Here is an 11,586-nt window from a genome sequence, read left to right as displayed (position 1 = left end):
ATAATACTCAGTGAGCAAATATAAAATAAATCATTACAATATCTTATAGATGGCTCGGAGACAGTAGTTGATATCAAACCACATAAAGAAGCAGACCATGATTGCTTCTACAACTCCCCAAATTAAAGAATCAAAACCTTTCCAAAAGGAAGATATAATTCTGGAATTGCCAGATGCAGAATATGAAAAACTAATTTACAGAATGCTTCAAGACATCAGGGATGACCTCAGAAATGAAATAAGGCAATCTACAGAAAAAGCCAAGGAACACAATGATAAAGCAGTTGAAGAAATCAAAAAGATTATTCAACAACATAGTGGAAAAATTAATAAGCTGCAAGAATCCATAGAGAGACAGCATTCAGAAATCCAAAAGATTAGCAGTAGAATTACAGAATTAGACAACTCCATAGGAAGTCAGAGGAGCAGAATCGAGCAATTGGAATACAGAGTGGGGGAGTTGGAGGATAAGGGCATTGACACCAATACAGTTGAAGAAAAATCAGATAAAAGAATTAAAAAAAATGAAGAAACCCTAAGAAACATATGGGACTCTACCAAGAAGAATAACTTCCACGTGATTGGAGTTCCAGAACAGGGAGGGATAACAGAAAATACAGAAAGAATAGTTGAAGATCGGTTGGGAGAAAACTTCCCTGACATCATGAAAGACGAAAGGATATCTATCCAAGATGCTCATCGAACCCCATTTAAGATTGATCCAAAAAGAAAAACACCAAGACATATTATCATCAAACTTGCCAAAACCAAAGATAAAGAGAAAATTTTAAAAGTAGCCAGGGATAAAAGAAAGGTCTCCTACAAAAGAGAATCAATAAGTTCAGACTACTCAGCAGAAACCATGCAGTCAAGAAGGCAATGGGATGACATATATAGAGCACTGTAGGAGAAAAACTGCCAACCAAGGATCATATACCCAGCAAAACTCTCTCTAAAATATGAAGCTGAAATAAAAACAGATAAACACAAGCTTAGAGAATTTGCAAAAACCAAATCAAAGCTACAAGAAATACTAAAGGAAATTGATCAGAAAATCAATAATATCAGATACCAACACAACATAAGGTCACAGAACAGAACATCCTGATATCAACTCAAATAGGGAAATCATAAAAATAAATTAAGATTAATTTTAAAAAGAAAAAAAATGCTCAAAACACAGAATCATTGAAGTCATTATGTAAAAGATCACAATACTCAAAAAGAGGGACTAAATACAGGAGGCATAGAACTGCCATATGGAGAGGAAAACAAGGTGACATAGGACAATACAAGTTAGGTTTTTCCTTAGAAAAATAGGGATAAATATTAAGGTAACCACAAAGAGGTCTAACAATTCCATAACTCAAAATAAAAAGAAAGAAAAACATAACGACTCAGCAAACATAAATTCAACTACTATGAAAATGAGGAACACACAATTTACAAAGAAAAACGTCTCAGCACAAAAAAGTAAATAGAAAAATGAAATTGTCAACAACACACAAAAAGGCATCAAAATGACAGCACTAAATTCATACTTATCTGTAATTATGCTGAATGTAAATGGACTAAATGCACCAATAAAGCGGCAGAGAGTCTCACACTGGATAAAGAAACACGATCCGTCTATACGCTGCCTATAAGAGACACACCTTTGACTTAGAGACACAAACTAAAACTCAAAGGATGGAAAAAAATATATCAAGCAAACAACAAGCAAAAAAGAGCTGGAGTGGCAGTATTAATTTCTGACAAAATGGACTTCAAAGTTAAATCCACCACAAAGGATAAAGAAGGACACTACATAATGATTAAAGGGACAATTGACCAGGAAGATAACCATATTAAATATTTATGCACCCAATGACAGGGCTGCAAGATACATAAAACAAACTTTAACAGAACTGAGAAGTGAGATAGACACCTCCACAAATATAGTAGGAGACTTCAACACACCACTTTCGGAGAAGGACAGGACTTCCAGTAAGAAGCTCAATAGAGACACGGAAGACCTAATTGCTACAATCAACCATCTTGACCTCATACACTTATGCAGAACACTCCATCCAACAGCTGCAAAGTATACTTTTTTTCTAGTGCACATGGAACATTCTCCAGAAGAGATCACACATTGGGTCATAAAACAAACCTTTGCAGAATCCAAAACATCGAAATATTACAAAGCATCTTCTCAGACCACAAGGCCATAAAAGTGGAAATCAATAACAGAAAAAACAGGGAAAAGAAATCAAATACTTGGAAACTGAACAATACCCTGCTCAAAAAAGACTTGGTTATAGAAGACATTAAGGAGGGAATAAGGAAATTCATAGAATGCAATGAGAATGAAAATACTTCCTATCCAAACCTCTGGGACACAGCAAAAGCAGTGCTCAGAGGTAAATTTATATCAATAAATGCACACATACATAAAGACAAAGGAGCCAAAATCAGAGAACTATCCCTACAACTTGAACAAATACAAAGCGAGCAACAAAAGAATCCATCAGGCACCAGAAGAAAACAAATAATAAAAATTAGAGCTGAACTAAATGAATTAGAGAACAGAAAAAAATTTGAAAGAATTAACAAAGTCAAAAGCTGGTTCTTTGAAAAAATTAACAAAATTGATAAACCATTGGCTAGACTGACTAAAGAAATACAGGAAAGGAAACAAATAACCTGAATAAGAAATGACATGGGCCATATTACAACAGGCGAAACGGAAATTAAAGGAATCATATCAGATTTTTATGAAAAATTGCACTCTTAAAAATTTGCAAACCTAGAAGAAATGGATGAATTCCTAGAAAAACACTACCTACCTAAACTAACACAATCAGAAGTAGAACAGAGATTGAAAAGGTAATCAAAAAACTCCCAACATAAAAAAGCGCTGGCCCGGATGGCTTCACTGCAGAGTTCTACCAAGATTTCAGAGAAGAGTTAACACCACTACTACTAAAGCTATTTCAAAGCATAGAAAATGACGGAATACTACCTAACTCATTCGATGAAGCCACCATATCCCTGATGCCAAAACCAGGTAAAGACACCACAAAAAAAGAAAATTACAAATCTATATCCCTCATGAACATAGATGCAAAAGTCCTCAACAAAAATCTAGCCAATAGAATTCAACAACATATCAAAAAAATAATCCACCACGACCAAGTGGGATTTATACCAGGTATGCAAGGCTGTTTTTTTCTTTTTTATGCAAGGCTGGTTTAATATTAGAAAAACCATTAATGTAATCCACCATATAAATAAAACAAAAGACAAAATCCACATGATCTTATCAATTGATGCAGAAAAAGCTTTTGACAAAGTTCAACGCCCATTCATGATAAAAACTCTCAGCAAAATAGGAATTCAAGGAAAATTCCTCAACATAATAAAGGGCTTCTCAAAGCCAAAAGCCAACATCATTCTAAATGGAGAGAGCCTGAAAGCATTTCCCTGGAGAACCAGAACCAGACAAGGATGCCCTTTATCACCACTTTTATTCAACATTGTGCTAGAGGTCCTAGCCAGAGCAATTAGGCTACACAAAGAAATAAAGAGCATCCGGATTGGCAAGGAAGAAGTAAAATTATCTCTATTTGCAGATGACATGATTTTATACACAGAAAACCCTAAGGAATTCTCCAGAAAACTACTGAAACTAACAGAAGAGTTTGGCAGAGTCTCAGGTTATAAGATAAACATACAAAAGTCACTTGGATTCCTCTACATCAATAAAAAGAACATCGAAGAGGAAATCACCAAATCAATACTATTCACAGTAGCCCCCAAGAAGATAAAATACTTAGGAATAAATCTTAACAAAGACGTAAAAGACCTATATAAAGAAAACTACAAAGTAAAAGGGACCTATATAAGTGGAAAAACATACCTTGCTTGTGGATAGGAAGACTTAACATAGTAAAAATGTCTATTCTACCAAAAGCCATATGTACATACAATGCACTTCCAATCCAAATTCCAATTGCATTTTTCAATGTGTTGGAGAAACAAATCACCAACTTCATATGGAAGGGAAAGAAGCCTCAGATAGGTAAAGCATTACTGAAAAAGAAGAAGAAAGTGGGAGGCCTCACTCTACCTGATTTTAGAACATATTATACAGCTACAGTAGTCAAAACAGCCTGGTACTGGTAAAACAACAGGCACATAGACGATTGGAATAGAATTGAGAACCCAAATATAAATCCATCCACATATGAGCAGCTGATATTTGACAAAGGCCCAGTGTCAGTTAATTGGGGAAAAGATAGTCTTTTTAACAAATGGTGCTGGCATAACTGGATATCGATTTGCAAAAGAATGAAACAGGACCCATACCTCACACCATGCACAAAAACTAACTCCAAGTGGATCAAAGACCTAAACAGAAAGACTAAAACGCTAAAGATCATGGAAGAAAAAATAGGGACAATGTTAGGAGCCCTAATACAAGGCATAAACAGAATACAAAGCAGTACCAAAAATGACGAAGAGAAATCAGATAACTGGGAGCTCCTAAAAATCAAACACCTATGCTCATCTAAAGACTTCACCAAAAGACTAAAAAGACGACCTACAGATTGGGAAAAAATTTTCAGCTATGACATCTCCAAACAGCGCCTGATCTCTAAAACTTATATGATTCTGTTAAAACTTAACCACAAAAGGACAAACAACCCAATCAAGAAGTGGGCAAAGGATATGAACACACACTTCACTAAAGAAGATATTCAGGCAGCTAACAGATACATGAGAAAATGCTCTCGATCATTAGCCATTAGAGAAATGCAAATTAAAACTAGGATGAGATTCCATCTCACTCCAACAAGGCTGGCATTAATCCAAAAAACACAAAATAACGAATGTTGGAGAGGCTGCGGAGAGATTGGAACTCTTATACCCTGCTGGTGGGAATGTAAAATGGTAAAACCACTTCGGAAATCTGTCTGGTGTTTTCTTAAAAAGTTAGAAATAGAACTACCATACAACCCAGAAATCCCACTCCTCGGAATATGCCCTAGAGAAATAAGAGCTTTCACACAAACAGATATATGCACACCCATGTTTATTGCAGCTCTGTTTACAATAGCAAAAAGCTGGAAGCAACCAAGGTGTCTATCAATGGATGAATGGTTAAATAAATTGTGGTATATTCACAAAATGGAATACTACGCATCGATAAAGAACAGTGGACGAATCTGTGAAACATTTCATAACATGGAGGAACCTGGAAGGCATTATGCTGAGTGAAATTAGTCAGAGGCAAAAGGACAAATATTGTATAAGACCACTATTATAAGATCTTGAGAAATAGTATAAACTGAGAAGAACACATACTTTTGTGGTTACGAGGGGGGGAGGGAGGGAGGGTGGGAGAGGGTTATTTACTGATTAGTTAGTAGATAAAAACTACTTTAGGTGAAGGGAAGGACAATACTCAATACAGGGAAAGTCAGCTCAACTGGACTGGACCAAAAGCAAAGCAGTTTCAGGAATAAACTGAATGCTTCGAAGGTCAGTGGAGCAAAGGCAGGGGTTTGGGGACTATGGCTTAAGGGGACTTCTAAGTCAATTGGCAAAATAAATTCTATTATGAAAACATTCTGCATCCCACTTTGAAGTGTGGCATCTGGGGTCTTAAATGCTAACAAGCGGCCATCTAAGATGCACCAATTGGTCTCAACCCACCTGGATCAAAGGAGAATGAAGAACACCAAGGTCACACGATAACTATGAGCCCAAGAGACAGAAAGGGCCACATGAACCAGAGACTTACATCATCCTGAGACCAGAAGAACTAGATGGTGCCCGGCCACAACCGATGACTGCCCTGACAGGGAGCACAGCAGAGAACCCCTGAGGAAGCAGGAGATCAGTGGGATGCAGACCCCAATTCTCGAAAAAAGACCAGACGTAATGGTCTGACTGAGACTAGAGGAATCCCAGCAGTCATTGTCCCCAAACCTTCTGTTTGGCCAGGACAGGAACCATTCCCGAAGACAACTCATCAGACATGGAAGGGACTGGACAATGGGTTGGAGAGAAATGCTGACGAAGAGTGAACTACTTTTATCAGTGGACACTTGAGACTGTTGGCATCTCCTGTCTGGAGGGGAGTTGGGAGGGTAGAGAGGGTTAGAAACTGGCAAAATGATCACGAAAGGAGAGACTGGAAGGAGGGAGCGGGCTGACTCATTAGGGGGAGAGTAAATGGGAGTATGGAATAAGGTGTATATAAGCTTATATGTGACAGTCTGACTTGATTTGTAAACTTTCACTTACAGCACAATAAAAATTTTTTTTTTTTTTTAAATTTTTATTAAGCTTCAAGTGAACATTTACCATTCCAATCAGTCTGTCACATGTAGGTTTATATACATCTTACTCCCTTCTCCCACTTGCTCTCCCCCTATTGAGTCAGCCCTTACAGTCTCTCGTTTCGTGCCAATTTTACCTTCTTCCCTCTCTCTCTATCTTCCCATCCCCCCTCCAGTCAAGAGTTGCCAACACACTCTCCCGTGTCCACCTGATTTAATTAGCTCACTCTTCATCAGTATCTCTCTCCCCCCCACTGACCAGTCCTTTTCATGCCTGATGATTTGTCTTCGGGGATGGTTCCTGTCCTGTGCCATCAGAAGTTCTGGGGAGCATTGTCTCTGGGATTCCTCTAGTCGCAATCATACCATTAGGTGTGGTCTTTTAATGAGAATTTGGGGTCTGCATCCCATTGGTCTCCTGCTCCCTCAGGAGTTGTCTGTTGTGTTCCCTGACAGGGCAGACATCGATTGTGGCCGGGCACCAACTAGTTCTTCTGGTCTCAGGATATTGTAGGTCTCTGGTTCAAGTGGCCCTTTCTGTCTCTTGGGTTCTTAGTTGTCGTGTGACCTTGGTGTTCTTCCTTTGCCTTTGCTCCCGGTGTGTTGAGACCAATTAATGTATTTTAGATGGCTGCTTGTTGGCATTTAGGACCCCAGGTGCCACAATTCAAAGTGGGATGCAGAGTGTTTTCATAATAGAATTGTTTTGCCCATTGATTTAGAAGTCCTCTCAAACCAAGTTCCCCAGACCCCAGCCCCTGCTTCGCTATCCTTTGAAGCTTTCATTTTATCTCGGAAACCTCTTTACTTTTAATCCTGTCCAATTAGGCTGACCTTCCTTGTTTTGAGTGTTGTCTTTCCCTTCACCCAAAGCAGTTCCCATCTACAGATTGATTAATAAAAAGCCCTCTCCCTCCCTCCCTCCCTCCCCCCTTTGTAACCACAAAAGTCTGTGTTCTTTTCCGTTTTTTCTGTTTCTCAAGATCTTATAATAGTGGTCTTATACAATATTTGTCCTTTTGCAACTGACTCATTTCGCTCAGCATAATGCCTTCCAGATTCCTCCATGTTATGAAATGTTTCAGAGATTCGTCCACTGTTCTTTATCGATGCGTAGTATTCCATTGTGTGAATATACCACAATTTATTTACCCATTCGTCCGTTGATGGACATCTTGGTTGCTTCCAGCTTTTTGCTATTGTAAACAGAGCTGCAATAAACATGGGTGTGCATATATCTGTTTGTGTGAAGGCTCTTGTATTTTTAGGGTATATTCCGAGGAGTGGGATTTCTGGGTTGTATGGTAGTTCTATTTCTAACTGTTTAAGATAACGCCAGATGGATTTCCAAAGTGGTTGTACCATTTTACAATCCCACCAGCAGTGTATGAGAGTTCCAGTCTCTCGGCAGCCTCTCCAACATTTATTATTTTGTGTTTTTTGGATTAATGCCAGCCTAGTTGGTGTGAGATGGAATCTCATCGTAGTTTTAATTTGCATTTCTCTAATGACTAATGATCGAGAGCATTTTCTCATGTATCTATTGGCTGCCTGAATATCTTCCTTAGTGAAATGTGTGTTCATATCCTTTGCCCACTTCTTGATTGGGTTGTTTGTCTTTTTGTGGTTGAGTTTTGACAGAATCATGTAGATTTTAGAGATCAGGCGCTGGTCTGAGATGTCATAGCTGAATATTCTTTCCCAGTCTGTAGGTGGTCTTTTTACTCTTTTGGTGAAGTCTTTAGATGAGCACAGGTGTTTGATTTTTAGGAGCTCCCAGTTATCTGGTTTCTCTTCATCATTTTTGGCAATGTTTTGTATTCTGTTTATGCCCTGTATTAGGGCTCCTAGGGTAGATCCTATTTTTTCTTCCATGATTTTTATCGTTTTAGTCTTTATGTTTAGGTCTTTGATCCACTTGGAGTTAGTTTTTGTGCATGGTGTGAGGTATGGGTCCTGTTTCATTCTTTTGCAAATGGATAGCCAGTTATGCCAGCACCATTTGTTAAAAAGACTATTATTTCCCCAATTGACTGACACTGGTCCTTTGTCAAATATCAGCTGCTCATAAATGGATGGATTTATATCTGGATTCTCAATTCTCTTCCATTGGTCTATGTGCCTGTTGTTGTACCAGTACCAGGCTGTTTTGACTACTGTAGCTATGTAATAGGTTCTGAAATCAGGTAGGGTGAGGCCTCCCACTTTCTTCTTCTTTTTCAGTAATGTTTTGCTTATCCGGGGGTTCTTTCCTTTCCATATGAAATTAGTGATTTGTTTCTCTATTCCCTTAAAGTATGACATTGGTATTTGGATTGGAAGTGCGTTGTATGTATAAATGGCTTTTGGTAGAATAGACATTTTTACTATGTTAAGTCTTCCTATCCATGAGCAGGGTATGTTTTTCCATTTAAGTGTGTCCTTTTGAATTTCTTGTAGCAGAGTTTTATAGTTTTCTTTGTATAGGTCTTTTACATCCTTGGTAAGATTTATTCCTAAGTATTTTATCTTCTTGGGGGCTACTGTGAATGGTATTGATTTGGTTATTTCCTCTTCGGTGTTCTTTTTGTTGATGTAGAGGAATCCAAGTGATTTTTGTATGTTTATTTTATATCCTGAGACTCTTCCAAACTCTTCTATTAGTTTCAGTAGTTTTCTGGAGGATTTCTTAGGGTTTTCCATGTATACGATCATGTCATCTGCAAATAGTCATAGCTTTACTTCCTCCTTACCAATCTGGATACCCTTTATTTCTTTGTCTAGCCTAATTGCCCTGGCTAGGACTTCAAGTACGATGTTGAATAAGAGCGGTGATAAAGGGCATCCTTGTCTGGTTCCCGTTCTCAAGGGAAATGCTTTCAGGTTCTCTCCATTTAGAGTGATATTGGCCGTTGGCTTTGCATATATGCCCTTTATTATGTTGAGGAATTTTCCTTCAATTCCTATTTTGGTGAGAGTTTTTATCATAAATGGGTGTTGGACTTTGTCAAATGCCTTTTCTGCATCAATTGATAAGATCATGTGGTTTTTGTCTTTTGTTTTATTTATGTGATGGATTACATTAATGGTTTTTCTGATATTAAACCAGCCTTGCATACCTGGTATAAATCCCACTTGATCAGGGTGAATTATTTTTTTGATGTGTTGTTGGATTCTATTGGCTAGAACTTTATTAAGGATTTTTGCATCTATGTTCATGAGGGATATAGGTCTAAAATTTTCTTTTTTTGTAATGTCTTTACCTGGTTTTGGTATCAGGGAGATGGTAGCTTCATAGAATGAGTTGGGTAGTATTCCGTCTTTTTCTATACTTTGAAATACCTTCAATAGTAATGGTGTTAAGTCTTCTCTGAAGGTTTGGTAGAACTCTGCAGTGAAGCCATCTGGGCCAGGACTTTTTTTTGTTGGGAGTTTTTTGATTACCGTTTCAATCTCTTTTTTTGTTATGGGTCTATTTAGTTGTTCTACTTCTGAATGTGTTAGTTTAGGTAAGTAGTATTGTTCCAAGAATTTATCCATTTCTTCTAGGTTTTCAAATTTGTTAGAGTACAATTTTATGTAGTAATCTGATATGATTCTTTTGATTTCATTTGGTTCTGTTGTGATGTGGTCCTTCTCGTTTCTTATTCGGGTTATTTGTTTCCTTTCCTGTTTTTCTTTAGTCAGTCTAGCCAATGGTTTATCAATTTTGTTAATTTTTTCAAAGAACCAGCTTTTGGCTTTGTTAATTCTTTCAATTGTTTTTCTGTTCTCTAATTCATTTAGTTCAGCTCTAATTTTTATTATTTGTTTTCTTCGGGTGCCTGATGGATTCTTTTGTTGCTCACTTTCTATTTGCTCAAGTTGTTGGGACAGTTCTCTGATTTTGGCTCTTTCTTCTTTTTGTATGTGTGCATTTATCGATATAAATTGGCCTCTGAGCACTGCTTTTGCTGTGTCCCAGAGGTTTGGATAGGAAGTATTTTCATTCTCGTTGCTTTCTAAGAATTTCCTTATTCCCTCCTTGATGTCTTCTATAACCCAGTCTTTTTTCAGGAGGGTATTGTTCATTTTCCAAGTATTTGATTTCTTATCCCTAGTTTTTCTGTTATTGATTTCTAGCTTCATTGCCTTGTGGTCTGAGAAGATGCTTTGTAATATTTCGATGTTTTGGATTCTGCAAAGATTTGTTTTATGCCCTAATATGTGGTCTATTCTAGAGGATGTTCCATGTGCGCTAGAAAAAAAAGTATATTTTGCAGCAGTTGGGTGGAGAGTTCTGTATAAGTCAATGAGGTCAAGTTGGTTGATTGTTGTAAGTAAGTCTTCCGTGTCTCTATTGAGCTTCTTACTGGATGTCCTGTCCTTCTCCGAAAGTGGTGTGTTGAAGTCTCCTACTATATATGTGGAGGTGTCTATCTCACTTTTCAATTCTGTTAAAATTTGATTTATGTATCTTGCAGCCCTGTCATTAGGTGCGTAAATATTTAATATGGTTATGTCTTCCTGATCAATTGTCCCTTTTATCATTATATAGTGTCCTTCTTTATCCTTTGTGGCGGATTTAAGTCTAAAGTCTATTTTGTCAGAAATTAATATTGCTACTCCTCTTCTTTTTTGCTTATTGTTTGCTTGATATATTTTTTTCCATCCTTTGAGTTTTAGTTTGTTTGTGTCTCTAAGTCTAAGGTGTGTCTCTTGTAGGCAGCATATAGATGGATCGTGTTTTTTTATCCAGTCCGTGACTCTCTGTCTCTTTATTGGTGCATTTAGTCCATTTACATTCAGCGTAATTATAGATAAGTAAGTTTTTAGTGCTGTCATTTTGATGCCTTTTCATGTGTGTTGTTGGCCATTTCATTTTTCCACATGCTTTTTTGTGCTGAGACGTTTTTCTTAGTAGCTTGTGAGATCCTCATTTTCATAATGTTTAACTTTGTGTTTATTGAGTCGTTACGTTTTTCTTGGCTTTTTTCTTGAGTTATGGAATTGATATTCCTTTTTGTGGTTACCTTTTTATTTACCCCTATTTTTCTAAGTAAAAACCTAACTTGTATCCTTCTATTTCGCCTTGTATCACTCTCCATCTGGCAGTTCAATGCCTCCTATATTTAGTCCCTCTTTTTGATTATTGTGATCGTTTATCTATTGATTTCCATGATTTCCTGTTGTGTGTATTATTTTGTTTATTTATTTATTTTTTAGAATTAGTCTTAATTTGTTTGTTTTTGTGCTTTCCCTGTTTGAGTTGCGTTGATATCAGGACGTTCTGTTTTGT

This window comes from Elephas maximus, chromosome 10 (assembly GCF_024166365.1).
Source record: "Elephas maximus indicus isolate mEleMax1 chromosome 10, mEleMax1 primary haplotype, whole genome shotgun sequence".
NCBI classification, from domain to species: Eukaryota; Metazoa; Chordata; class Mammalia; order Proboscidea; family Elephantidae; genus Elephas; species Elephas maximus.
Note: the sequence above shows the minus strand (reverse complement) of the source record.